The 26,036-nt window shown below is 45.6% G+C and overlaps 1 protein-coding gene across 2 annotated transcripts in view; it reads left to right on the forward strand.

Annotated features, from left to right (window-relative positions):
* Positions 1 to 1,826: 1,826 nt before the first annotated feature.
* Positions 1,827 to 26,036, forward strand: part of TFEB (transcription factor EB) — a 63,448-nt gene continuing 39,238 nt past the window's right edge. Inside the window, exon 1 of one of the 2 annotated variants that reach the window (XM_073542470.1) lies at positions 1,827 to 2,120. The gene's annotated coding sequence lies outside the window, so the exon portion shown is untranslated. The remainder of the gene's footprint in view (positions 2,121 to 26,036) is intronic. The other variant, XM_073542469.1, reaches the window with a different exon arrangement.

Consider the following 26,036-nt stretch of genomic DNA (forward strand, 5'->3'; position numbering starts at 1 on the left):
AGACGCTGAATGTCCGGTCTGTTAGGTATGATGAGATCCAGGAGAGGGCCAAGTCTGTGATGCCGAGGGATGAGAGGGTCTGTAATAATAGGGAATGGTCCACTGTGTCAAAGGCAGCCGACAGGTCCAGGAGGAGGAGGACAGAGTAGTGGCTCTTGCTCTTGGCAGTTAAGAGGTCATTGGTGACCTTAGTAAGGGCAGTTTCAGTGGAGTGGTGTGACCGGAAGCCAGATTGTAAGCGGTCGAAGAGGGAGCAAGAAGAGAGATGGGAGGACAGTTCAAGGTAGACGTGTTGTTCCAGTAGCTTGTTCCAGATGCGTAAGGCTCTGGTCAGGTGCCACGTATGCCAGCAGGTAGGATGAGATAAGCAGGGCTATGGTCAGGTGCCAGGTATGACAGCAGGTAAGATGAGATTTGCAGTGCTCTGGTCAGGTGCCAGGTATGCCAGCAGGTAAGATGAGATTTGCAGGGCTCTGGTCAGGTGCCAGGTATGCCAGCAGGTAGGATGAGATAAGCAGGGCTCTGGTCAGGTGCCAGGTATGCCAGCAGGTAAGATGAGATTTGCAGGGCTCTGGTCAGGTGCCAGGTATGCCAGCAGGTAGGATGAGATAAGCAGGGCTCTGGTCAGGTGCCAGGTATGCCAGCAGGTAGGATGAGATAAGCAGGGCTCTGGTCAGTTGCCAGGTATGCCAGCAGGTAGGATGAGATGCGTAAGGCTCTGGTCAGGTGCCACGTATGCCAGCAGGTAGGATGAGATAAGCAGGGCTATGGTCAGGTGCCAGGTATGACAGCAGGTAAGATGAGATTTGCAGTGCTCTGGTCAGGTACCAGGTATGCCAGCAGGTAAGATGAGATTTGCAGGGCTCTGGTCAGGTGCCACGTATGCCAGCAGGTAGGATGAGATAAGCAGGGCTCTGGTCAGGTGCCAGGTATGCCAGCAGGTAAGATGAGATTTGCAGGGCTCTGGTCAGGTGCCAGGTATGCCAGCAGGTAGGATGAGATAAGCAGGGCTCTGGTCAGGTGCCAGGTATGCCAGCAGGTAGGACAAGATAAGCAGGGCTCTGGTCAGGTGCCAGGTATGCCAGCAGGTAGGATGAGATAAGCAGGGCTCTGGTCAGGTGCCAGGTATGCCAGCAGGTAGGATGAGATAAGCAGGGCTCTGGTCAGGTGCCAGGTATGCCAGCAGGTAGGACGAGATAAGCAGGGCTCTGGTCAGGTGAAAGGTATGCCAGCAGGTAGGATGAGATAAGCAGGGCTCTGGTCAGGTGCAAGGTATGCCAGCAGGTAGGATGAGATAAGCAGGGCTCTGGTCAGGTGCCAGGTATGCCAGCAGGTAGGATGAGATAAGCAGGGCTCTGGTCAGGTGCCAGGTCTTCGGTACGTAACATTGTGATGGACATATAAGAAAATCACTGATGAAACTGATGGAAAACCTGACACTGATGAAAATCGCTTGTTTTTCTTCACGTGTGAATGAGCGCCAAGGCTGAGGTTTTCCCAGCATCCTGAGTATCCCTGTAGGAGCCAGTCAGCACTCATTAGTATCCCACAACCATATACTACACATGTGGAAAGAGGACGTCTTCTGATAAAATCCATGAAAAAGGAACAGCGCCTGTGTTGATCAGACCACCATGGCGCCATCCAATGAGGCTGTCATACACCGCTTCGCCCTCTAGGTGGCGCACGTCGCAGACGAACTTTCACCCACTTTTAACCCCTAAGTATTTCCAGCAGGTGACAGTGACCCTCACTGACCAACTGCGCATCTTTCAGGTGAAATACGCCATTCCCCATAAAAGACTTCCACATACAAAGCTGGTACATATTAACTGCGCATTAGACAGGGCAAGCGCCCTTGACAAATATGGCGGGCTCTGACCAGCCTAAACTTCAGCTCCCATGATCCTCCTGGACGGGGAACTCCATCCCAGTCTCCTCCACAGCTCTTGGGCTCCCCCTGCTGGTTGAAGCGGACTCCGTTTTGACAGAAGCCGGTGACAGGGGGCGGGAGAGTCGGCCGTGAGGGGAGCAGAAACCGGAGACCTGAGGCACAAGCGGCGCAGTTCTGGGCGTATTGGAAAGTTGTCGCAATACCGGGGGCAGGACGCTGTCGTCAGGTAACCATAGCCGTACTCGGTGACCTTCAGGGGGACACAGCGGAAAGCACGCCGGGGGCTGAGTGCCGAGTCCTGCCCCTCCGGGCACAGACCTGAGTGGCACGGGAGTAACGGGGAGTGCCCGAGGGGGAGGAGCTCCGGTGACACCTGTCATCTCTGCACATCCGGGCTCCAGGAGGTTATTGGGGTCACAGCTGGCTGCGGGGTCGGAGGTGACAGGTGCTGTCAGGCACGACTATCGCGATAGAGGGCTCACTGCTGGCTGTACACCTCAGGGCTTCAGTCACATTGCTGTGGGGGACGCTGCTGGGTACAGAGGGGATGACCCTGACCATCTGACCAGGTCTCAAGCAAAATCTCATCCCCCCCCCTCTAGAGACCTTTCATTCTGACAGAGATAACTCACTACTCACCTGTTCTGGATCTGTCACATAGCACCTGGGCAAAAAAGCCCCTTTAAGGGAACCCTGCCCCACCGCTCATGCCCCTGCCTGCAGCTGGACGGGCCGAACATCGGTTTGTGGGAAAACCTTGAAAGGGCTTTCCAGTAATGGGACATTGGTGACCTAGTGTTAGAGTGGGTCATCGATATCAGATTGGTCGCGGTCTGCCACTTGGCGCCTCACTGATCAGCGGCCACCAGCGCCATGTAACACGCCTGAAGAAGGATCATATCACTAATTAAGCTTACCCAATGGTACTGTACAATGCAGCAGGAACTGCTGCGGACCCGCAGCAGAATCCGCACCGTGTGCACATAGCCTATAAGACATTATACATTTCTAACAAGCCCAGTGAAGGAAAAGTCTTTGTTGTCCAACACCACATTCTAATGGGCACCGAATGGTCTTCGGACCGTGCCCCCCACCTGCCTGTCTTCCATGTTACCAAAGAGCTGTCAGAGCCTCTGCCAGCTGTGTGCCTGGAGGCAGCATTACAAGGCAGAGAGGGGCTGCTGAGCACGGCACGAAGGGGCCCAGCGGACCACTCGGTGCATATTAGAATGTGGAACAGGACAGTCGCTTTCTCTTTTTATCTATATCGATCGAATGAAGGCTGATGTCACGTGGAGGCTATATGGATGTCAAAAATGAGCTCGAGTTCACAATATGGATAAAAAGCGTCTGTTTTTTATCTAGATTTTCTGGACACAATCCGGATAACATCCAAGTGCGGTCCGATTTTTCACGGGCTGGCAGAATGGACAAATATTTTTCTACCGTCTTCTTATCCAAGAATATCGGGTCAGGCTGTGACTTATATAACGATCCGGTTGTCTCGGATGAGAGACGCTATGCTGGTGTGACCTTAACCTAAGAATGGGTGATTATGGATTGTGTGGTCATATTTTGTCCGGACTCCTGTAGCACAGAGGTGCATGAGTGCTGCTATGCTTAGTCTAGTTTATGGGAGAAGAAACACTCGCCTGGTCCAGCTCCTGCTATATACTACAATGGAGAGCGTGGAACACACGTTGTTTTCCTTACCTCTGCCTTCCTGATAGGTGGGATCCCTATAAAATGACCTGGCACGTATGAGATATTACTGCATATTGAAAGTTTGTGCCATAAATATCTAATAGGTAAAACTTCTGTAAAATTATGGCCAAGGGTTTGGTTAGATCTGACAGTGTGGCCATAGGGACCACAAAGGTTGTGCATCGCTCCATTAGGTGGTTGGTAATTGTCAAAATTTAGGCGACTTGCACCTTAAGAGGTGGTCCGAGCTTTGACATTTAGATGTGGGTCCTGCTCTTATGATGCAGAGCGCTATAAAAGGGAATCTGTCAGCAGGTTTCTGCTATTTAATCTGACAGCAGGATGATGTAGGTTCACCAGGTACTCTGATTCCAGGGATGAGACTTGTTAGGCCGGGATCACACATGCGAGGAATACAGCCGAGTCTCACATGGTAATCACCGGCCCTCGGATCGGAGCGTGCGGCGGCATGTATTACTATGCGGCTCCGCTCCTGAGTGCCGGTGGCAGTGCCGAGTATTAACATGTGAGACTCGGCTGTATTCCTCGCATGTGTGATCCCGGCCTTAGGCTGCTTGATGCAATGTTATATCAGCAGGAGCACTTGTGTCCTGCTCTGTAGAACCCTGCGCCCACCATGGATTGGCAGCTTTCTGTGTACAATCAGAGGTGGTGGTGGGCTTATACAGGGGTCAGTATTCAGAGAACTGCTAGATGTGCAGCACAGAAAACAGTGATTTTATTTATTTTTTTATCAGAATGACATCAACCAGTAAGTGACATTGTTGGGATAAGTCTCTGCCCCCACATCATGCTTCTCTCAGATTACATTGCAAAGACCTACTGGCAGATTCCCTAGAATGATAGGGAGGCTGCACATGCACAGGATCTCTATTCACCTCCATAAGAGGGTCTAAAATGGCTGATGAAGCATACATGGCAGAAGTGTTTCCCCCAATATTTATTTTACTCATATAGCACCATTAATTTCACAGCGCTTTACAGACATTATCGACACTGTCCCCATTGGGGCTCACAATCTAGAATCCCTATCAGGATGTCTTTGGTGGGGCGACCATGGCTGGCTTCATCTCTGGGCTTCGTATATCGCACCCAGTGCCATACGCTGGTGTGATTCCAGCCTTAGGGAGCCCCCATGTGTGGCCATGAGATCTAAGTCCTGTGTGAATGTCGGGCTAGGTTGATTTTTCTGATCTCTGCAATGTGATTTGGGTCTTGGACTGCGTTCCATGGTTGCTGTGCTGCCGCCATATTTGTATGAATGGGACTCGATGAGATGAAATGAGGCATCTGTGTGTATAGATGTGAGGAACATTTGCAGAACAGGACTGTTGTGCAATGTCTGTCCTGTGACTGCAACAGGCCTGGAATTATTCTGTGCGCCCCCTCAGTCTGCTTAAAGGGGAAGGAACTCGGTGAGGACCACTTGTCAAACAAACCGATATTAAAATAATTGTCCCTATCAGCAGTTACTCCACGCCGGCGTCACACGAGTGTATGGCGTACAATTCGAGCGCATCGGATGTGATAAGCTAAGGACCCCCAGCTCCTGCTCTGCTGCGACCATGAGCCGAGTGTCAGACTCTGTGCTCCGAGCCTTGTCAAGCATATATTTCAGGCAGTTTTTTGAAGGATCTTCCACCTTAAGGCCTGTTTCACACTTCCGTTTTTTCAAATCCGTCAAAATCCGTTGTTTTCCGTAAAAAAACGGATCCGCCATTTTTTGCAGGATCCGTTTTTTTTGTCCCATAGACTTCCATTACGGTTACCGCGGATCCGTCAAAAAAACGGATCCGTTTTTTAAAAAACGGATCCGTTTGCATCAGTTTCCGTCAAAAAAACGGAAACGGATCCGTTTGGCGGACACAAAAACGGAAGTGTGAAACAGGCCTAAGACATCACGTGCACATACCCTTTGAATTCAATAGGTGCGTCAAAAATAGTGGCTGTCATACAAATGTCCCGAAACGGATGGGCTTTTATTCACACTTCTCTCTTATTTAGGGGATGTCTAGAATGTCACAATACTGGGGAATATTGTTAAAAGTAAAGCCCTGCTTGAACTGTGCTCTTCTATCCATTGTACATGTAAGGCTGTGTTCACATGTGGCGTTTTTACTGTTTTTTTTTTTTTTTTTTTTTTCCCTGCAGCAAATCCTGTCTTGGCTGTGAGAAGCTGCAGGTTTTGCTTGGTTCTTGTCATGCTACACTTGTGCATTCTGATAGTTTAGTGACAAAAAGAAAATCCTATTCTACTTCATAAGGTTTTGGCATGAAAAAATGCAGCAAACCGCGACCCCTGCGTTTTATTCACCCATTACTTTCAAAGGGTGACAAGCACTGAACATGACATGCTCTATGCTGCAAAAACCAAGCAAAGCACACAATACTAAGACCAGAAAACCCAGGCTGTGTGCAGGAGGCTTCTGAAATGTCAGACATAGCTGGGACTGTAAAATGCACGAAAACCGCCAAGTGTGAACAGACCCTAAAGCCGCTACAAGCCCCATGTACAAGATCTGGTTTTACTGTATTTCACGTGTTTCCCCACATTTCCACTGAATTCTCAGTATTCTGGCCCACGAGGCTTCTCCTCCCTTCTGTAGTGGAGCATAAGATACGTACACCTGTAATGAGCCTCCGGCTGCGTACACCGCCTGCTCTGTGAGATCAGCCGTGCCGTGGAGCACACCCTCACCACCAACTGCTGAGGTCACACTTGCTGCAGCTGTCAGACACGCGTAGATATCCCAGCTAAGCTTGGTACTCACTGCCCCCCCCATGTAAACACAAGCTCTGCCATCCACTGTGCTAAATAGGACTAGTGAGTCATAGCCACTGAGCCGCGCGCCAGACTTCACAGGATGCCAGTGATAACCGGTGCCACAGATGCCAGGGAAGCCTCCGTATAGGGCACTGATGGCCCAGTAGCCTCTTCTACTCTTCAGAAAATAAGGTGCTTTTCCCAAATGCTGGGTAATTTCCCACTCTTTTATGAAAATGAATCAAAGTCCAGACATGCGAGAAATTAACCGTTTGTTACTTTATATAGTTAAGCACCAACATATTCCGCAGAGTGGTACGGAAGTTGGTACCAAATCCAATGGGGCTCACATCGTTTGGGTTTCTAGGAGAACGGAAAGTTCTAACACCAGGAGAACATCCAATCTGAGCGCTACATGGGAACCATATAACCACTGAGCCGAGGCACTGCTTGTGCTGTGGCGCTGTACACTGACCTCAATCCGTACTCTTGGATTAATATATACTTACACATGAATATTAGTGACTGGCCCATAATACCATTATTATTACTATTTCTATAGCGCCGACATATTCTGCAGCACTTTACTATTGTCAGTATGCTGTTCATTAGTGGACTCCTTGCCTCCCTCATCATTTTTTTTTTTTTTTTTTTGTTTTCTGGCTCTGCTCACTTCGGCATAACGTTGTGAATGGTACCACATTTCCAGATGCCTGCCGGGGTGTGTTTGTGATCGGCAAGTATCATGCGTGTGTTGTCGTGTAGACGTCATCGTTGCCGCTCACCTCTCAGAATGACTCGTGTAAAGCAGGATTCCAGCATGAAATGCAGTGTAAGAATCTCCCTGTTACTAGACATCTCCACTTGCCGATGGCATCTGCGTCTAACATTGCACAGTATAGGAGAAGTTTTATCAGTTATTTCTTTATCCATCCTTGAAAAATACTGATGGGGGAAAAAATGAATACACGGACGCCTGTTCCATTTTTTTTCACAGACGTGTGAAAATTTTGAATCTAGAAACTAAAGTAATTTCCTGGGAAATATCATTCCAAGTGAAAACTGAAGGTTGTTTTTTTTTTTTTTTTTTTTTCTCTCCATTGCTTTGCTTTATTTATATATTATTATTTTTTTTTTTTTTTTTTCTGTACTGAAATTTTTGATTTTAAAAAAAAAAACTATCCCTGCACTTCAATCTTCTGGGAGCGTTTGTGGGCACTACATTTCTTGGGCAGTGTTTACCCACTTTTGGGGACTTTTTTCTGCTTAAACGCATGGTATTAGTCACTAAACTGTGTTTCATTAAAACATTTTGCACAGTTTGTAACAGTCATTCTCCTGAGTTTACCAGCACATTCATCTCTGTGGTCATAAGTCAACTGAGGGCTCAAAAGAGAAAATGAATATAGTTAGAAACTCTTCAATTGGACCGAGCTCACTAATGGAGTCTCAGTTAACCCATTCTGCAGTCAACAATGGGCTGTAAAACAAGCAATAGAAGTCAAACAATGCAATCTTCTTAATGAAGCGCAGGTATGTTTTTGGCTAAGTTGCCCTAAAAGTGGATCACCTCTTTAAGCACACAGTACTGTGATGACTACACGGCACTGCCACCTTCAAGGAGCCATGAGCTTGATGTTGCCATATGTGCTAATATAGGCAGCATCAGTAATGGAGAAACTTTGTCTACTCCTAATATCTCGCTTTGGTTTGTCACGATTACCCTTTTCCCTTCTACAATCTTTTGTAATCTCTTAACTTCTCCTTGGTTTACCCCTTTTGTTTGCTTTCTCAGTTCTTGCTATAGTTATGACCCCCCTACTGTTGCATACTTCATTGCCCTGGCTTGGCAGCCACACTACATGCAGCACTATAAATCTGCTCCTGGGTACAGGGCATTGCCCGCTAGCTGTGCTGCAGACTTCGAGTTTCAGAGAAGTGGTTTAGCAGGGAGCTATCGCACAGGCTCCAGCATGCACACTCACAAGAACCTGGGCATCCTCCCTAAGAAAAGAGGTGGTTGTAACCCTGACCAACTGAGTAAGCCATGAAGGAGTCCCTGGATGCAGAGATGACCATGGGAGATTTTGGAAACATGATTTTGAGGCTGATTGATCAGGCAGTCTTACGACATGTATTTATTTTTTTTTTTTTTAATACTGTAAAAATTTGGACTTTTGACATTTTCATACCAGTTGCAACCAGCTCTCAACCTAGAGGGGATGTAGCTAGCTTGCCAACAAATGTAACATAGCATGTGCCATAAACTAAGACCGAATTCTACATCAGAGTACGTTTCTTGTGGTGCACTGCAGCCGAAAGATGGGCCAAATGAATTAACAAGTGCACGTCTTGTTCACCGTGACCTGTGTTTAGGTAATTCCACTGGTTATCACACTATTAGGGTGTGTGCACACGCTGCGGAATCTTCTGCGGATTGATCCGCGCGGATTTTGCAAAATCTGCAGGTAAATCCACAGGTCAAGAGACATGCGGATTGGCCTGCGGTTTTGCCCTGCGGCTTATCACCTCTACAATGGGGGAGATGGTAAACTGCAGCGGAATCCGCAGAAAAGAATTGACATGTCAATTCTTTCTGTGGATTAGAAACTGCTGAAAAATCCGCACCGTCTGCACAGCAGTTTCCATTTCCCATAGGATATAATGGTACTGTACACCGCAGGGCCAAAGCCGCTGCGGATCCGCAGCGTGTGCGCACACCCTTAGGTTTGCTCACATGTGGTTTCTCCTTAATTCATTGTGCATATGCGTGGGTGTATTCACATGTCGGGCTGGCTGGATACATCCTAATGTCTTAGGCTGTATTCACACACAGTGTTTTTTTTAGCGTTTTTTTACCGCGGTTTTCACTATAAAACCACTAAAAATAAGCTTCCCAGTCATTTCTATGTATTTTGCACTTTTTGTGCACATTGATGCTTTTTTTTACCGCGAAAAAACCGCATGGCGGTAAAAAACGCAGCATGCTAATTAATTTTGCGGATTTTTCCGCGGTTTTGGCTTCTTCCATGCGTTTTGAAACCACTGCGGAAAAAAAGCATCAAAACCGCCGCAGAAAAATAGGTGTGGTTTCTGGGAAGGGAGTCAGGTTTTCAAGCAGAAATTTTCTGCTACATGTGCACTTAGCCTTACACTGGATGTTTCTTATGTGCCACATTGTGGACTTCTCCTGATTCTGCTTCTTCCAGGCTCCATAATGTACAATGCTATTTCTTTTATTTTGTTCAGATTTGGGTGTGTGTATGAGTAACTTCCTGGTAACACAAATTGAGGAAGCGGCGCGGTCTGCGAAGTGGGGATTGCCCAGAGACATGCATTGCAGTCCGGTTCATGAGCCTGACTACATGGAAATTCACGCCATGTTGGTTTGCAAGCCAACTATCTCCAGCCAAAAATCAGGAGCAGGACCAACTCACATCATGCACATATACTAATCTTTTCCTTTCATTAAAACTCGAGTGCAGTCAAATCTATTCTATTATATCTAAACACTGTTTTTCGGTGACCACTTTGTATCTCCATTCATACTGCACCCACACACAAATGATACACCTCAAATGGTAAACTTGCCCCCTTCAGCAAGAAAATAGCCAAACATCCACGATTTGATTACAAAATACAGTTTAAACATTTAATTTTCTTAAACATGCAGTAAGGAAAAAATGACCTGCAGGTGGCACCACAGTACCCCAAAGCACACTACCACAAAGCTGCTTACAGACATCACAAACAAATACAAACATTTGCCTTGGGGTCTTTCCAGCTTGCTCAAGCGCTTGCCCAGCCTATTTCAGGCACATTGGAGGATTGCACACACTTCACTGCAGGTGAGTCTCGTATGCAAACACATTTGTATACATGCACTGCTTTTTCGGTGGTTACTTCGCCCCATGCACACAAATGATACACCATTTGAAAGGTAAACTTGCCCCCTTCAGCAAGATAAAAGCCAAACAAACCACACATTCACGATTTGATCACTAAATACAGTTTAAACATTCCTTTTCATAAACCTACAGAAACACACAATGACCAGCAGGTGGCACCTCAACCAGAAGAACTTTTTTTTTTTTTTTTTTTTTTTGGCCTCTACGTATCAAACCAATTTATTGTATTACCAATCTACATATATAAATACCTGTCTGTGTTCATCAGCTCATGAAATACATTTACATTTGACCAGCTTGCTTTTTCTGAAGTTGCCTGCGCTCCCGATGACCAATGTGCAAAAACTTCGGACGGGCCAAGCTAGTTACATATTATGTGGTGGTTTTTTTTTTTTTTTACCCAAATTCAGGCTTTCAAAACTCAATGCATAATGGAACCACGCAGTGTGAATACAGCTCCCAAAAGATATGCTACAAATTTCTGATGTCATTTTTAATAATAAAGGTGTTACAACAATGACTGCTTATCTCAATGTGCTTTTTTGCCACTTAAGTGACCAGAGGACATTTTTTAGTTGAAGTATGTACAGCAAACTTTGACTTTTTGCTGCAAAATTTGTTATAAATCCATGTTTTATAATGGATTGATAGTGATGAGCGAGTGTGCTCGCATAAGGTGTTATCTAAGCATGCTCGGGTGCTAACCAAGTGTCTTCAGCGTGCTTGAATAATATGTCCGAGTCCCCGCGGCTGCGTGAAGGGACTGACTAGCAGCCGTGGGGACTCAGACCTTGCTGATTGCTTCCAAATGGGCCAATCCCCTGTGAGCCCAACCGTCTGGGTTCCGGGTGCTGCGTATTTCCCAGTCTGTACTGATGATGTATACACTGGTGTATCGATGTATAACCTTTTTCTGCAGCAGAGGCCTGTCTGTGGGGTATATATGGGGAAAAAACTAATCACTAATCTGAGAAGGTGACATGAGGACACGGATATTAAAGTCCCTTATTTGTAAATTGACCCTGTGGTCATTTGAGCTGGTGTGAGACGACATGGAGAAGCGTTTGGTGGTCTTTTTCGAGCTGACGCTGTGTCTGACGGTGCACTGGTGTCGCACTGAGTCAGACAGAAAGCAGAAGTTGCACGCAAACAAGCTGAGCTGAAGCCGAAGAGCTATTCCTGGCCATGGACTCTCCACCCATAGCTACATCCCCCTCCTACGCAGGGGGACTGACACACGTACACGAATATATAGGTGCCTACATAGAAAAGCCAAGGGATCCAGTATACTTTTCTGTATGGTCGCAGCAGGCACCTTATGGATGTGCGTTACACTGGCACTCGTCTGCTCTTGTGGAGGGTGGGCATGTGGATTGTGACAGATGATGGCCCCCAATGCAAAAGGAAAGGGCACTGGTCCCAGATAAACATATCAGCTACCCCGCTATGTGCGCACACAGCCATGTTGAGTAAATCTAGTCTGCCTCAGACCTATTTAGTATTTAGGAACACTCTCAGGTACAGATGTTCTGCTTCATTGAGCAAGGAAACAATGCTTTTTTTTTTCTTTATTTTTTTTTTTTTTTCTTCTTGCAGTAGGAACAGAACCTTCTGGATAAAATGTAACTGGTCTGGTGCAGCAGGGTCACATTCTGTTCTGTCCTTAACTTCCCTTGCTGTAGACATGCTAATGCATAGTGATACAGCATTCTCACTGCGACGCGCGTCTGTTAGGCTGGGGTCATACCTCCATTAATATTTCTGGTTTTCTGTTCTGTGATGGTGGGGTGAAAAAAACTAAAATGACCCGATAGAAATAGCACCCAACAAATATCTACCTACTGATGAGAGATCCGATTCTCATTAAAAATATTTTTCAGAAGCTTTTTTTTTTTTTTTTTTTTTTTATTTCCTTTTCATGTCACTTTTAATCTAGATAAACGTATGTTCCCACCTTAAAAACCAATGTCAGATCCAGGGTAAGCCATAAATTCCTGATAGGTGCAAATTTTGCCTTGGTCATTCACTTATGAGAACTGGGGCTCCATTGTAATGAGGGCACCTGATCTTTAACCATGCCCTCAGTATTAATGCTACTACTGTCCTGAAAACTCAACAATTGGCATTTTATACCAACCAGTTAGGAAGCCCTATGTCACAGGGTTACCGCAACGGAGCGAAGCCGGAAGATCGCAGCGTCTGACTGCTCCTACTATGCTGAGAAGAAGCTTTTCTCCAGTGTATTAAATGTGTTTATTCCAGCAGGACAGGGGTTAATCGGCCATATTGGAAAACTCCTACTTTCAGCTGTGCTCTGTTAGCCACTCTTTTTCCCTATAAAATCTGGGCTCGATTTAACAAGTCGTTGTCAGAGTTAGCATTTGCTGCATGATATTGGAGTGGGAGAAGCTGGTTTGGAGAAGGAGAGCTGGAGGAGTTTATTAGCAACTGTTTTCTGGCTTGTATGCTTGGAAATTCCTTATTCTTCCCTGTTTAACTTTCTTCCCCCTCTCTACACACCCTGGTGAATACCTCTGTTATATGTGAGTGTATATTTTGTGTGTGTGGAGTCTTCAGTTTTCCCTTGTCTTTGTCCCCCTGTCTGTCGGGTTGGTGTACTGCGGTGCACAGTAGCGCCTCTCTTCCCCAGACGGGGGAAGGGGACAAATGAAGAGTTGTTCTAGAAGATAGGGCAGGGAGACCCAGCGTCTTCGTCATGTGAAGTATCCCGGGGAACAGGGCAAGCTAGAACGCCCCCTAGTGTTAGGGTCAGGAAAAGTGCCCCTGGTCCCATGTCACTCACCAGTCAAATTGTGACACCCCACTTACTGTAACCCCATGATCCTGAGTGCCCACTGATATAAGGAGCAGTTTGAATGGAGCATTGGTTGACCGTGAAACTTGTGCGTCATTCAATGTCAATGGGGCTTAAGACAAAAATTAAGCATTGTCCTCTACTGTACTCACTATTCTCATAGAGATTGCATATGCAAATAAAGTCCGTGTAGCCTCATTTGAGTCTCAAACACGGGACTAGCCAGATCTTCCTCCAGGGAAGGACCCAGCCAAGGAGTGTCTCTTTTAGGAAACCACCATTATCACCATATTAAGTGGCCCTTTAAGTCAATATCCAGCTCTTTACGAGTTTACAGATATGACAAGGGAAACACCAAGGCCAGGTATTCATCCACAGACAGCTGTTTCGGGGTGTTGCCCCTCATCAGTGTGGAGTAGGATTCTGGCTAGGTGGGAGCAATGCCTAGTAGACCAACATCACGAAACAATCACTGACCTCAGGGAGACCAGTCAAAGAAAACACTGCGGCAGCTGGCAAAGGCGCTCAATCAGTGAAATCCTAGGTGCATTGCTCCCTGGGAAATACGAATATGCAAATAAAGTCCGTGGAGCCTCATTTAAGAGTCTCAAACATGGGACTAGCCAGATCTTCCTCCAGGGAAGGACCCAGCCAAGGAGTGGCTCCTTTCGGAAACCACCATTACCACCATATTAAGTGGCCACTCCTTGGCTGGGTGCCTCCCTGGAGGAAGATCTGGCTAGTCCCGTGTTTGAGGCTCCACGGACTTTATTTGCATATTCGTGTTTCCCAGGGAGCAATGCACCTAGGATTTCACTGAGCGCCTTTGCCGGCTGCCGCAGTGTTTTCTTTGACTGGTCTCCCTGAGGTCAGTGATTGTTTCGTGATCATAGAGACTGCATGGCGTGGCACTGTGCTTGCTACTGGCTTGTCTTCGCAGCCGTTGTATAGTCAGAAAGAATAGAAGCTCAGGTCTCCTGTTCTATTATTTGGTGGGGGTCCTCACTCAAACCTTTTATCACTTATCCTGTTGGTGATAAAATTCAATCATGGGAAACACCCTGTAGGCCTCTTTCACACGTCTGTGTTGACTGTTTTGTCTTCACATATACCGGAGAGACTTACAAACGTAGACCCATTCAAGTGAAGAGGGGTATGTGCATGTCAGAGTGTTTCTGTGGACAAAATATGCTGATGTCCGTGGTTTTTTTTTTTTTTCAGCAACACTGGTCGCAAAACATCCCGCATACGGATGACACACATCCGTGTGACACGCACCAGCCCAAGGGAAGCAGCGGTACAGTTAGTGCTGTTCCCTGGCACTGAAGACAGCTTGCATCATTCTCCCCTGCTCTGCCGGCAATCAGCGCGAGCAGGGGAGAATGGTGAGACTTGTATTCAACTGATAACAGTGACAGCAGATGGCAGCTGATGGGACTGCTACTTCCATCAGCCTACATCTGTTGCCGGTAATAGTGAGAGCAGGTTGGGGCTGATGGGAGCTGCTGACACTGTTATCAGTTGGATATAACTCCTCAATCTCCCCTAATCACCAGCAGACCAGGGGGTGAATGATGCGAGCCATCTTCAGCGCTGACGAACAGTACTAACTTTATCACTGCTTCCCTGGTGCTGGTACGTGTGGTACTGATACCTGCACACGTGTGCTGCAAGTATTAAACGGACACTGATCTCTCAGGTACTGGTTTTTCCAGGATGTGTGAAACCAGTCTAAGGCTAGTTTCACATTTGCGTCTTTGTGCGCAGCGCATTGTGCGCAAGTAGAAACGCATGCAAAAACGCACATGTGTTTTTGCATGCACTTGCGTTTTTTGTGCGCTTGCATTTTAACCAGTTTCTAGCCATGTTTACTCTTGAAACGAATGTGTATGTATGTCCATGTGCACGCCTGCGTTCCCATAGACTATAATGCGTTGTTTTGACGCATTCCGTGAGCAAGCGTACGTGTGCTTTTTTTATGCCTTTGGACGGACATAAAAATGCAACAGGTTGCCTCTGGTGCGCCTAGACACACACCTTGAAAAAAACTCATGCGCACGAAAACGCAGACGAACGCATGCAAACACAAGACAATGCGTACACCATGTTAAACATAGGTACGGATGCGCTGCGCAAAAAAAAAATGCTAATGTGAAACCAGCCTAAGAATACTTTCACCAATATGGCAAAAAGCTCAACTGCTGCTTTTTTTTAATTTTTTTTTTTTTTTTTTTTTTATTTATTTATGATGAAAACCCTTGTTAAGACGAACATGAAAGCACCTCTAGTAATTGAAATTAAACGTTTACCTCTAGTAAGTGATGTAGATGGTGGCACAACCTGTTGTTGAGTTTAGGATTGCACTGCTTACTCTGTAAATGAATGGCCTAGATATTAAATAACCTTTTTCCGGTTAATAAATGGGATGATCCTATAAATCCTGGACCCCTGTTACAGCCTTACAGTCTCCACAATGTACGGAGTGTTCAGAATGACAGTACACACTAAGGGAATGTGATGGATGATGACACCAGGCGTCTAGTCTTGATTTGTATTCCTCCAATACACGGGTGTGAGGTTCATGGATCACAATGGAGACTGTCCTGATATGATCGCTGCAGAGTCTGGCAGTAAAATCCTATTGTATGCCTCTTTGGGTTATTGCATAGAAAAGGTGGCAAGTCCGTGGCACAACCAGACACTGGAATACCTGACAAGTAGACATGCTAACTCAGTGGTTATCTGCGCTCTCCTGTATTAAAGCTAGAAAAGAATGCGAAACGGAAGTAAAAACAAAACCTTTTTACAACCTTCAGGCACCTACATCTGCTCCTGATGTCTATTCATAAATGCTTGTACTTCCATGAATTAACAATGCTGGGGCATCTTTACTAAGATCTCAGCTTTGTGCTATCCCTATGGAAAATTAATGAATAACTGACCGCTCTTTAGAGTTTTGTCCCTGTCCGTATCCACCGAACTTGCTACGTAGCTTTGACATGTGAAAAGGTAACACCCATTTGTCAGTTTTTTTTCCCATACATGTCCAGAAAAGGGGAATGACGCAAAATGCTTCTCGTAGTTACTTCGTATCTAATGCAAGTTCTTCCTAAAACTTAAATTTTTGCCCAGATTACTGGAAATGTTTTCAATTTTCTCCTTGGTGCTACCCAAACCTCATTTTTACTGTTTGAAGACTTCTAATTCACAAATGCATAAGCTAAAGGAGTTTCCATGAGATCATCTGGAGCTCGTGATTGAAGCCCGCAGATACATCTCCTTTTTGTTTTTTTAACAATGTACACACTTACTGTACAATCAGAAAGCCATGTATAGTTGGACAACCTGTTTCCCATCTCAGATCTCTGAACATGTGGAGGATCATCTACTTATTTCATAGTAAAACCCTTTTATTATGCTTGTTCTTTAACCAGCTTCTTAATCTTTTAATTCTGTATTGCATGATTTATATCTATATACCATATACAAAAATGAATGTATGTGTGTATCTCTAACCAATCACGAAGCGTTTTTCATTTCACCAGAGCTTTTTTAAAAGAAGCTGCGCTGTGATTGGTTGCTATGAGCAACAGTTTTCCCACTCCACAACACCTCAGCAGACACTGACCGGGTGGGAGAAATCTAGCATCTCCCGGAACATAAGCTCCCAGCCATTGTCTGCACCCCAGAAAGGAGCACAGAGCACATGACAAAAATGAATTCCCCCCCCCCCCCCCCGCCCATATACCCATCACACATCCTCCATCCTGTAGGCACATCTTCCCTCTTAACCCCTTCACTACCAAGGGTGGTTTGCACGTTAACTACCGGGCCAATTTTTACAATTCTGACCACTGTCCCTTTATGAGGTCATAACTCTGGAACGCTTCCATGGATCCCGGTGATTCTGACATTGTTTTCTCGTGACATATTGTACTTCATGTTAGTGGTAAAATTGCATTCAAATAACTTGCGTTTATTTGTGAAAAAAACGGAAATTTGGCGAAAATTTTTAAAATTTCGCAATTTTCCAACTTTGAATTTTTATGCCCTTAAATCACAGCGATACGGCACACAAAAAACTTAATACATAACATTTCCCACATGTTTACTTTACATGAGCACAATTTTGGAACCAAAATTTTTTTTTGTTAGGAAGTTATAAGGGTTAAAAATTGACCAGCGATTTCTCATTTTTGCAACACCATTTTATTTTTAGGGACCACTTCACATTTGAAGCCACTTTGAGGGGTCTATATGATAGAAAATACCCAAAAGTGACACCATTCTAAAAAATGCACCCCCTTAAGGTGCTTAAAACCACATTCAAGAAGTTTATTAACCCTTTAGGTGCGTCACAGGAATTTTTTGAATATTAAAAAAAAAAATGAACATTTATCTTTTTTTCACAAAAAAAATACTTCAGGTTCAATTTTCTTTATTTTACCAAGGGTAACAGGAGAAATTGGACTGCAAAAGTTATTGTGCAATTTGTCCTGAGTACGCTGATACCTGATATGTGGGGGGGAACCACTGTTTCGGCGCATGGCAGACCTCAGTAGGGAAGGAGCGCCGTTTGACTTTTTCAATGCAAAATTGGCTGGAATTCAGATCGGACGCCATGCCGCGTTTGGAGAGCCCCTGATGTACCTAAACAGTGGAAACCCCCCAAGTGACCCCATTTTGGAAACTAGACCCCCCAAGGAACTTATCTAGATATGTGGTGAGAACTTTGAACCCACAAGGGCTTCACAGAAGTTTATAACGTACAGCGGTACAATTAAAAAATCATATTTTTTTCCACAAAAATGATCTTTTCACCCCCAATTTTTATTTTTCCAAGGGTAACAGGACCTTAAAAGTTATTGTGCAATTTGTCCTGAGTACGCTGATACCCCATATGTGGGTGTAAATGACTATTTGGGCGCATAGCAGAGCTCGGAAGGGAAGCAGCGCCATTTGACGTTTTTGGCTAGAATTGAGATCGGACACCATGTCGCGATTGGAAAACCCCTGATGTACCAAAACACTAGAAACCCCCCACAAATGACACCATTTTGGAAACTAGACCCCCCAAGGAACTTATCTAGATGTGTGGTGAGCACTTTGAACCCCCCAGTGCTTCACTGAAGTTTATAACGTACAGCAGTACAATTAAAAAATCATATTTTTTCCACAAAAATGATCTTTTCACCCTCAATTCTTATTTTTCCAAAAGTAACAGGACCATAAAAGATATTGTGCAATTTATCCTGAGTATGCTGATACCCCACATGTGGGTGTAAACCACTATTTGGGCGCATGGCAGAGCTCGGAAGGGAAGCAGCGCCATTTGACGTTTTTGGCTGGAATTGAGATCGGACACCATGTCGCGTTAGGAAAGCCCCTGATGTACCAAAACAGTAGAAACCCCCCACAAATGACACCATTTTGGAAACTAGACCCCCCCAAGGAACTTATCTAGATGTGTGGTGAGCACTTTGAACCCCCCAGTGCTTCACAGAAGTTTATAACGACCGGGCGTGAAAATAAAAATATCGTATTTTTTCAACAAACATCATCATTTAGTCCCCAATTTTTTTATTTTCCCAAGGGTAACAGGAGAAATTGGACCCCAAAAGTTGTTGTCCAATTTGTCCTGAGTACGCTGATACCTCATATGTGGGAGAAAACTACTGTATGGGCACACGTCGGGGCTCGGAAGGGAAGTAGTGACGTTTTGGAATGCAGACTTTGATGGATTGGTCTGCGGGTGTCATGTGCGTTTGGAGAGCCCCTGATGTACCTAAACTATTGAAACTCCCCACAAGTGACCCGATTTTGGAAACTAGACCCCCCACGGAGCTTATCTAGATGTGTGGAGAGCACTTTGAACCCCCAAGTGCTTCACAGAAGTTTATAATGCCTGGGCGTGAAAATAAAAAAAACATTTTTTTCCGCAAAATTATATTTTTGCCCCCAATTTTTTATTTTCCTAAGGGTAACAGGAGAAATTGGACCCCAAAAGTTGTTTTGTAATTTGTCCTGAGTAGGCTGATACCCTACATGTGGGGGTAAAACACTGTTTGGGCGCATGGCAGAGCTTGGAAGGGAAGGAGCACCATTTGACTTTTTCAACGCAGAATTGGCTGGAACTGAGATCAGACGCCATGTTGCCTTTGGAGAGCACCTGATGTGCCCAAACAGTGGAAACCCCCCAATTATAACTCCAGCCCTAACCCTAACCCTAGCCCTAACCCTAGCGGGAAAATGGAAATAAATACATTTTCTTTTAGTTTTATTATTTTTCCCTAACTAAGGGGGTGATAACGGGGGGTTTGATTTACTATTTATGGCGGTTTTTATGTTTGTCGGCTGTCATACGCTAAAAGACGCTTTTTATTGTAAAAGTAGTTTTTGCATCACCACATATTGAGAGCTATAATTTTTCCGTATTTTGACCCACCGAGTCATGTGAGGTCTTATTTTTTGCGGGACGAGTTGACGTTTTTATTGGTACCATTTTCGGGCACGTGACATTTTTTGATCGCTTTTTATTCCGATTTTTGGGACGCAGAATGAACAAAAACCAGCGTTTCATGAATTTCTTTTGGGGGAGTGCGTTTACACCGTTCCGCGTGCGGTAAAATTGATAAAGCGGTTTTATTCTTCGGGTCAGTACGGTTACAGCGATACCTCATTTAGGTCGTTTTTTTATGTTTTGTCGGTTTTTTGCAATGAAAACAATTTTATATAAAAAATAATTATTTTTGTATCGCTTTATTCTGCGAGCTATAACTGTTTTATTTTTTTGCGGATGACGCTGTATGGCGGCTCGTTTTTTGCGGGACAAGATGACGTTTTCAGCGGTACCATGGATATTTATATGTGTCTTTTTGATCGCGCGTTATTGCACTTTTTGTTCGGTGGTATGATAATAAATCATTATTTTTTGCTTCGTTTTTTATTTTTATTTTTTAAGGGGTTCGCTAAAGGGGTTAACTAATGGGACAGTTTTATAGGGCAGGTCATTACGGACGCGGCGATACCAAATATGTGTACTTTTATTGTTTTTTTTTTTTTTATTTTGAAAAAATGGATTTATTGGGGAATATATATATTTTTTTTTTTTTTACTAATTTATTTAGCGATTTTTTTTTTTTTTTTTTTTTTTTTTTTTTTTTTTTTTTTTTTTTTTTATTATTATAACACTTTTTTTTTTTTTTTTTTTTTTACTTTATTACCTTGTCCCAGGTGGGACATCACTGTCCTGTGACAGATCGCTGATCTGTCACATCACAGATCACTGTGACAGATCAGCGATCTGTCACAGGCACTGCTGCAGACTTCCTCATGCCTGCGCTTTGCAGGCACTGAGGAAGCCAGCTTCCTCAGGCCCCCGAAGGCCCCCGTCGCCATCTTGGATTCGGGGGCCTGGAGGAAAGGAGCCCCCCGCAGCAGCGCTGCACATTGCGCTGCTGTGGGGGGCTCAGGGAAGCACGGAGGGAGCCCCCTCCCTGCCGATGCTTCCCTTTAACCCCCGGTACACCTTGATCGCGTTTGATCGCGGTGTGCAAGGGGTTAACGTGTCGGGGGGCGGTCCGTGACCGCCCCTGACACATTGTGCCGGGTGTCAGCTATGATAATTAGCTGACACCCGGCCGCGATCAGCGGCGCTCACCACGTGGGCGCCGCTGATCATGGTGACGTAATATTCCGTCCATGGTAATTAGGTCCATGGTCACATGGACGGAATATTACGTCAATTGTAGGTAAGGGGTTAAAGGTATCTCCGGTATGGAAGTTAGGGCAAATCCCTCAGCGCTCTGATTCTGATCCCAGGCTTCTATTAAAGGGATCATTGGTATGCAAGTCAGGGCAAATCCACTCAGTGCTCTGGTTCTGACCCCAGGCTGATGGGATATTAGGGGTAGTAGTCCGGTGGCTCTGGCTGATGGGGATGATGTGGGATATTAGGGGTAGCAGTTCCCTGGCTCTGACGGGATGATGTGGGAGATTAGGGGTAGTAGTCCGGTAGCTCTGACTAACAGGATGATGTAGGATATTGGGGGTAGTAGTCTGGTGGCTCTGGCTGATGGGGTGATGTGGGATATTAGGGGTAGTAGTCCAGCAGCTGTGACAGGATGATGTGGTAGTTGTCCGGTGACTCTGTCTGACGGGATGATGTGGGATATTAGGGGTAGTAGTCCGGTGGCTCTGGCTGATGGGGTGATGTGGGATATTAGGGGTAGCAGTCCCGTGGCTCTGACGGGATGATGTAGGATATTAGGGGTAGTAGTCCGGTGGCTCTGGCTGATAGGGTGATGTGGGATATTAGGGGTAGTAGTCCAGCAGCTGTGACAGGATGATGTGGGAGATTAGTGGTAGTAGTCTGGTGGCTCTGGCTGATGGGTTGATGTGGGATATTAGGGGTAGTTGTCCGGTAGCACTGGCTGACAGGATGATGTGGGATATTAGGGGTAGTAGTCTGGTGGCTCTGGCTGATGGGTTGATGTGGGATATTAGGGGTAGTAGTCCGGTAGCTCTGGCTGACGGGATGATGTGGAATATTATAATAAATGTGGCTATGTGGAGTGTGCGGGGCTCTACACTCAGATAAATTATTTATATATATATATATATATATATATATATATATATATATATATATAAAACAGTAGTTGGTTACTATGCCTGGGCAACCTCGGGCTCTTCAGCTAGTGCTTTATAAAACTATATAGTTACCAGCCATTAGAGATTTTGTACGGCTAGGAAGAGCACTTGGTAAATACAGATTCCTGTCTGAGTGACTATTGCCATTCTGTAACCAGCGAGGTCTTTGCTGCTGGAGGAGGTGCATATTGGTTGCTGTATACGTTTGTCTGGGACCGGGAGCCACAACCACCAGCAAAAATAATTGCTCAGCTTGCTCACACCTACAGTAAGGCTATGTGCACACGCTGCGGTTTTTGCTGCGGATCCACTGCGGTTTTGGCCGCTGCGGATCTGCAGCAGTTCTGCAGACAGTGTACAGTAGCATGTAAGTCTGTGACTTACAATCTGCAGTGCATATGCTGCTGACTTTTAACTGCGGAAAAGCTGCGGTTTTGAATCCGCAGAAAGAAATGACATGTCACTTCTTTTCTGTGGATTCTGCTGTGGTTTACAATCTCCTCCATTGTAGAGGTGATAACCGCAGGGCAAAACCGCAGGTCATTTTACCTGCGGTTCTGCAGATACCAATCTGCAGCGTGTGCACATAGCCTTAGATGGAATAGAAGCACAGGACTGCACAGCACAGTAGCTTAATGGCAGTGATGGCAAACCTTTTAGAGACGGTGTGCCCAAACTGCAACCCAAAATCCGCTTATCGTAATATGCCAGCACAACAATTGAACCTGAATACTGAGGCTCAGTTTAGAAAAGAACTGATACATAATGTATTTTCTCTTAAAATAAAACACAATAGCAGAGCTTTCAATTATACATGCAACTTTAGTGAAAAGTAAAAGTTTGCTTTTGGCATGCTTCTCTGGAAGGCACTGTTATGGGTGCTCTCCAGAAAGCACTGTATACTGAGTCCATGGCTCCATCCAACGTCGCTCTGGTGGTATCCAGCTTGGCAGGGAGCAATGACGTCTTATTTTTTGGCCACGCAGATCGTTCTCCGAATGAGACTCAATAGGGTTACTTGCTGTCAGCAGCAGGTATGAGCATGAGAATTTCCGTGCCTGATGCTGAGTGGGAGTGAACCATGAAGTCTCGTTCTGAGGGGCTGCTATTTTTAGGCCCAGAATGGCCCAATAACCATGGATCTTCCCAGCCTGAGAATACCAGCCCCCAGCTGTCTGCTTTATGCTGACTGGTTATCAAAAAAAGGGTGGGGGCAAATGAACCCCAATTTTTTTCTTCATTTAACTTAAAGACTGGGGGGCTTCTTTTTTGATAAGCAGCCAAGATAAAGCAGACAGCTGAAGGCTGCAGTTAGCAGCTGTCTGCTCTACCTGCGCTGGTTATCGTGTGTTTTATTTATTTAATTTTTTTTTCCACCCAATCCATATTTGTTTGCTGGGCAATTGTCCTGCTCTTACACCCATTTTGCTTCCTTTTTCTGCTCCTTTGTGTTGTGGTTACTACAAACATTTTATAGCCTGAAGTTCGGGTCTCCATTGACTTTTATACTGGTCAGATCCGGGTCCCAAACCTAACTTTTTTTTTTAAGTCTGGTCAAACCCAAACTTCTGTAGGTCTGCTCATCACTACCTATAACTTTGTGAAATGAAAATTCTGGGGTTAAAACATTTTAGTGGTAAAAATTTCATTTTTCAGTGGTGAAATATGTGAATTCATTGAGGGGTGTAGCTTGTTAAATATGGTCAGTTTTGGAAGTTTCTGGCTCTTCAGGGGCTCTGCTAATGTGATGTGCCATCTGCAATCCATTCCAGCAAAATCTCACTCCAAAATGGTGCATGTTCCCTTCTGAGCTTTGTACTGTGATCAAACAGTAGCTTCGGACTACATATGGGGTATTGGCATATCAGGAGAAAAATTTACACCACAATTTCTCCTTTTACCCCTTTTGAAAATGACGAAAATTTGAGGATATAGCTACATTTTAGCCAACTTTCATTTTTACTACCAACTTTTATAAAATTCAATGAATTATATGTGGGTTCAAAATGCTTACTATATCCCTACATAAATTACTTGGGGGGGGGGGGGGGTAGTTTCCAAAATGAAGTCAACTGCGAGTAGCCATGCTGGTTTGGCACCGTTGGGGTCCTGCAAACGCTATCTATTTTAGCCAATATTGAGCGACAAAAGTTAAATTGCGCACTTCTTCCTTTTCCAAGTCATACTGTGTGCACAAACTAGCTTCCGAACACATATGGGATCCATTTTCTCGTATTACCCCGTCTGAAAATAAAAAAAAAAAAAGGGACTAAAGCACATCTAGGTGAGAAGGTGTTGTGTTTTTTTTTTTTTTGGTATAAAATTATTTAACCCACATGTTAATTGACATAGAGGGCTTTTTAAAAAAAAAATTTCTTCTTTATGTACCCCAAAATTGTACCCTTAACTTTCTCACGACCTTCAGTTTACATCATGTTCGAGAAAGGATTCACTACCTATGACGTAAACTTGCGCTCCCCCGGGAACACTGTGTAAGTTTTAACTGAGCGCCCTCTGTTACAGCAGAAGCGGTGCCTGGGCCACCCCAGGACATTTAGCCCCCTAAATGCTGCAATCAATATTGATCACAAGATTCAGTAGGCTAGGAGATGGTGATCGCTCCCTCTCCCTTCTGATAGGTGCCCCCACAATGTCATCGCGAGGGCCTGGTCGTTGCAAGATCATCATGACTACCTCTGGGTAGGCCAGCTACAGCGATCTGTTGGACCATGTGCAGAGCATGGTCTAAGAGGTGTTCTGTCAGTGCAGCACTGATTGGTATAATACATTATACCAGTGATCAGGACTATGAAACGTAAAGTCCCATAAAGGCACTAGGTACAAAAGTAGTAACAAAGATTTTTAAAATCACAAAATGCCGGGGGTGTGGCTATGCCGTGAGAGAGGGAGGACGCTGGTAAGGAGAGCTCCTCATTATCCTTGCAGATCCTGAACCCGGGACCCCCTTCCTGTGGCTTACATACAGCTGGCTGGACATTCTTGGATATCGGGTACCCCGCGGCAGGTCGAGAGGCGGCTTATGAGAGCGGGCGGCGGGGGAGACGGGAGCGGGCGGACGGCCGGCTTCCCCACGAGGCGGCAGCCATCTTGGGCGCACGGCTCAGCTACAGAGAGCTGCAGCGCCGGTTCACGTTGCTGCACTGCCGCCGGGCAGTGAAGAAACTCACAAGCAATCGGAGGAGACGCGCGTTGAGTGCCCTGAAAAAGTGGGCCCTGCGCGGTACTCCTCTCCTATAACCCTCTCACTGTGCCGGCTGGCGCCATAACTAGAGGAGGCTCAGTACACCCTTCCCTACTGCAGCTGCTTTTGTGGGGCCCCCCTCTCCCTCCCCCGGCCCTAAAGACTTGCACCGTACTTAGTTGCCGTCCTCATAATCTCTGAGGCATCCTTCTGCAGCCTGATATATAATTAACTGTTTCCAGCCCTGCTGCATTCTCCATCTCTGGTGGTGATACCTAGGCCACACATTTCAGCTGCTCCATCTGACCGCGCTGCAGATAATCATAAGCCGACTAAAAGGGTCAGGAGCGGCAGCGGAGAAACTAAAGGAGTTTGCTAGACCGGACCCCGCTGAAAGTGCATGACATAATAGGAGCACTTCCTCTCAAACACAGCGCAAAAATCGCCATTCTGGGGGTGAGGAGGAGATGGAACAGGAGGAACTGACCTTTAAACAAGCATCTGAGCAATTGATGCAGGCTATCTCCTTGACCAGGACATCCCTGATGGAGAAAATTGAGGATGTTTATACGGAGGTGGGGAGACTTCGTCAGGACATGCAGGCCATGAGGGGACGCATTACAGAGGTGGAGACGAGAGTGTCCAAGGTGGAGGATACCATTACACCCATGGAAGCTAAATTAACAAAGGTGGCGGGCTCCATGAATGCTTGGAAGCAAAAGGCGGACGATTTGGAAAACAGAATGCGCCGGAATAATATCCGTATCGTTGGTCTGCCTGAGCGCTCGGAGGGTCAGCATCCTGAGCAGTTTTTGGAGGATTGGCTTAAAACCTCTCTGGGGGATGAATTCTCCTCATTGTTCGCTGTTGAAAGAGCTCACAGGGTCCCTACAAGACCGCTGCCTCCGGGGGCCCCACCTCGACCTTTCCTGGCTCGCTTGCTTAATTGTAAGGACAGAGATACCATTCTGCGTCTGGCACGACTGAAAAGTCCTATTAAGTTCGACAATGCTGTCGTTTCCATCTTTCCGGATTTCTCTATGGAACTGCAGAAACAGCGGGCACAATTCACCGAG

Source organism: Dendrobates tinctorius, unplaced genomic scaffold, assembly GCF_039654945.1.
Source record: "Dendrobates tinctorius isolate UK_male_01 unplaced genomic scaffold, ASM3965494v1 ptg000127l, whole genome shotgun sequence".
Taxonomy (NCBI): Eukaryota; Metazoa; Chordata; class Amphibia; order Anura; family Dendrobatidae; genus Dendrobates; species Dendrobates tinctorius.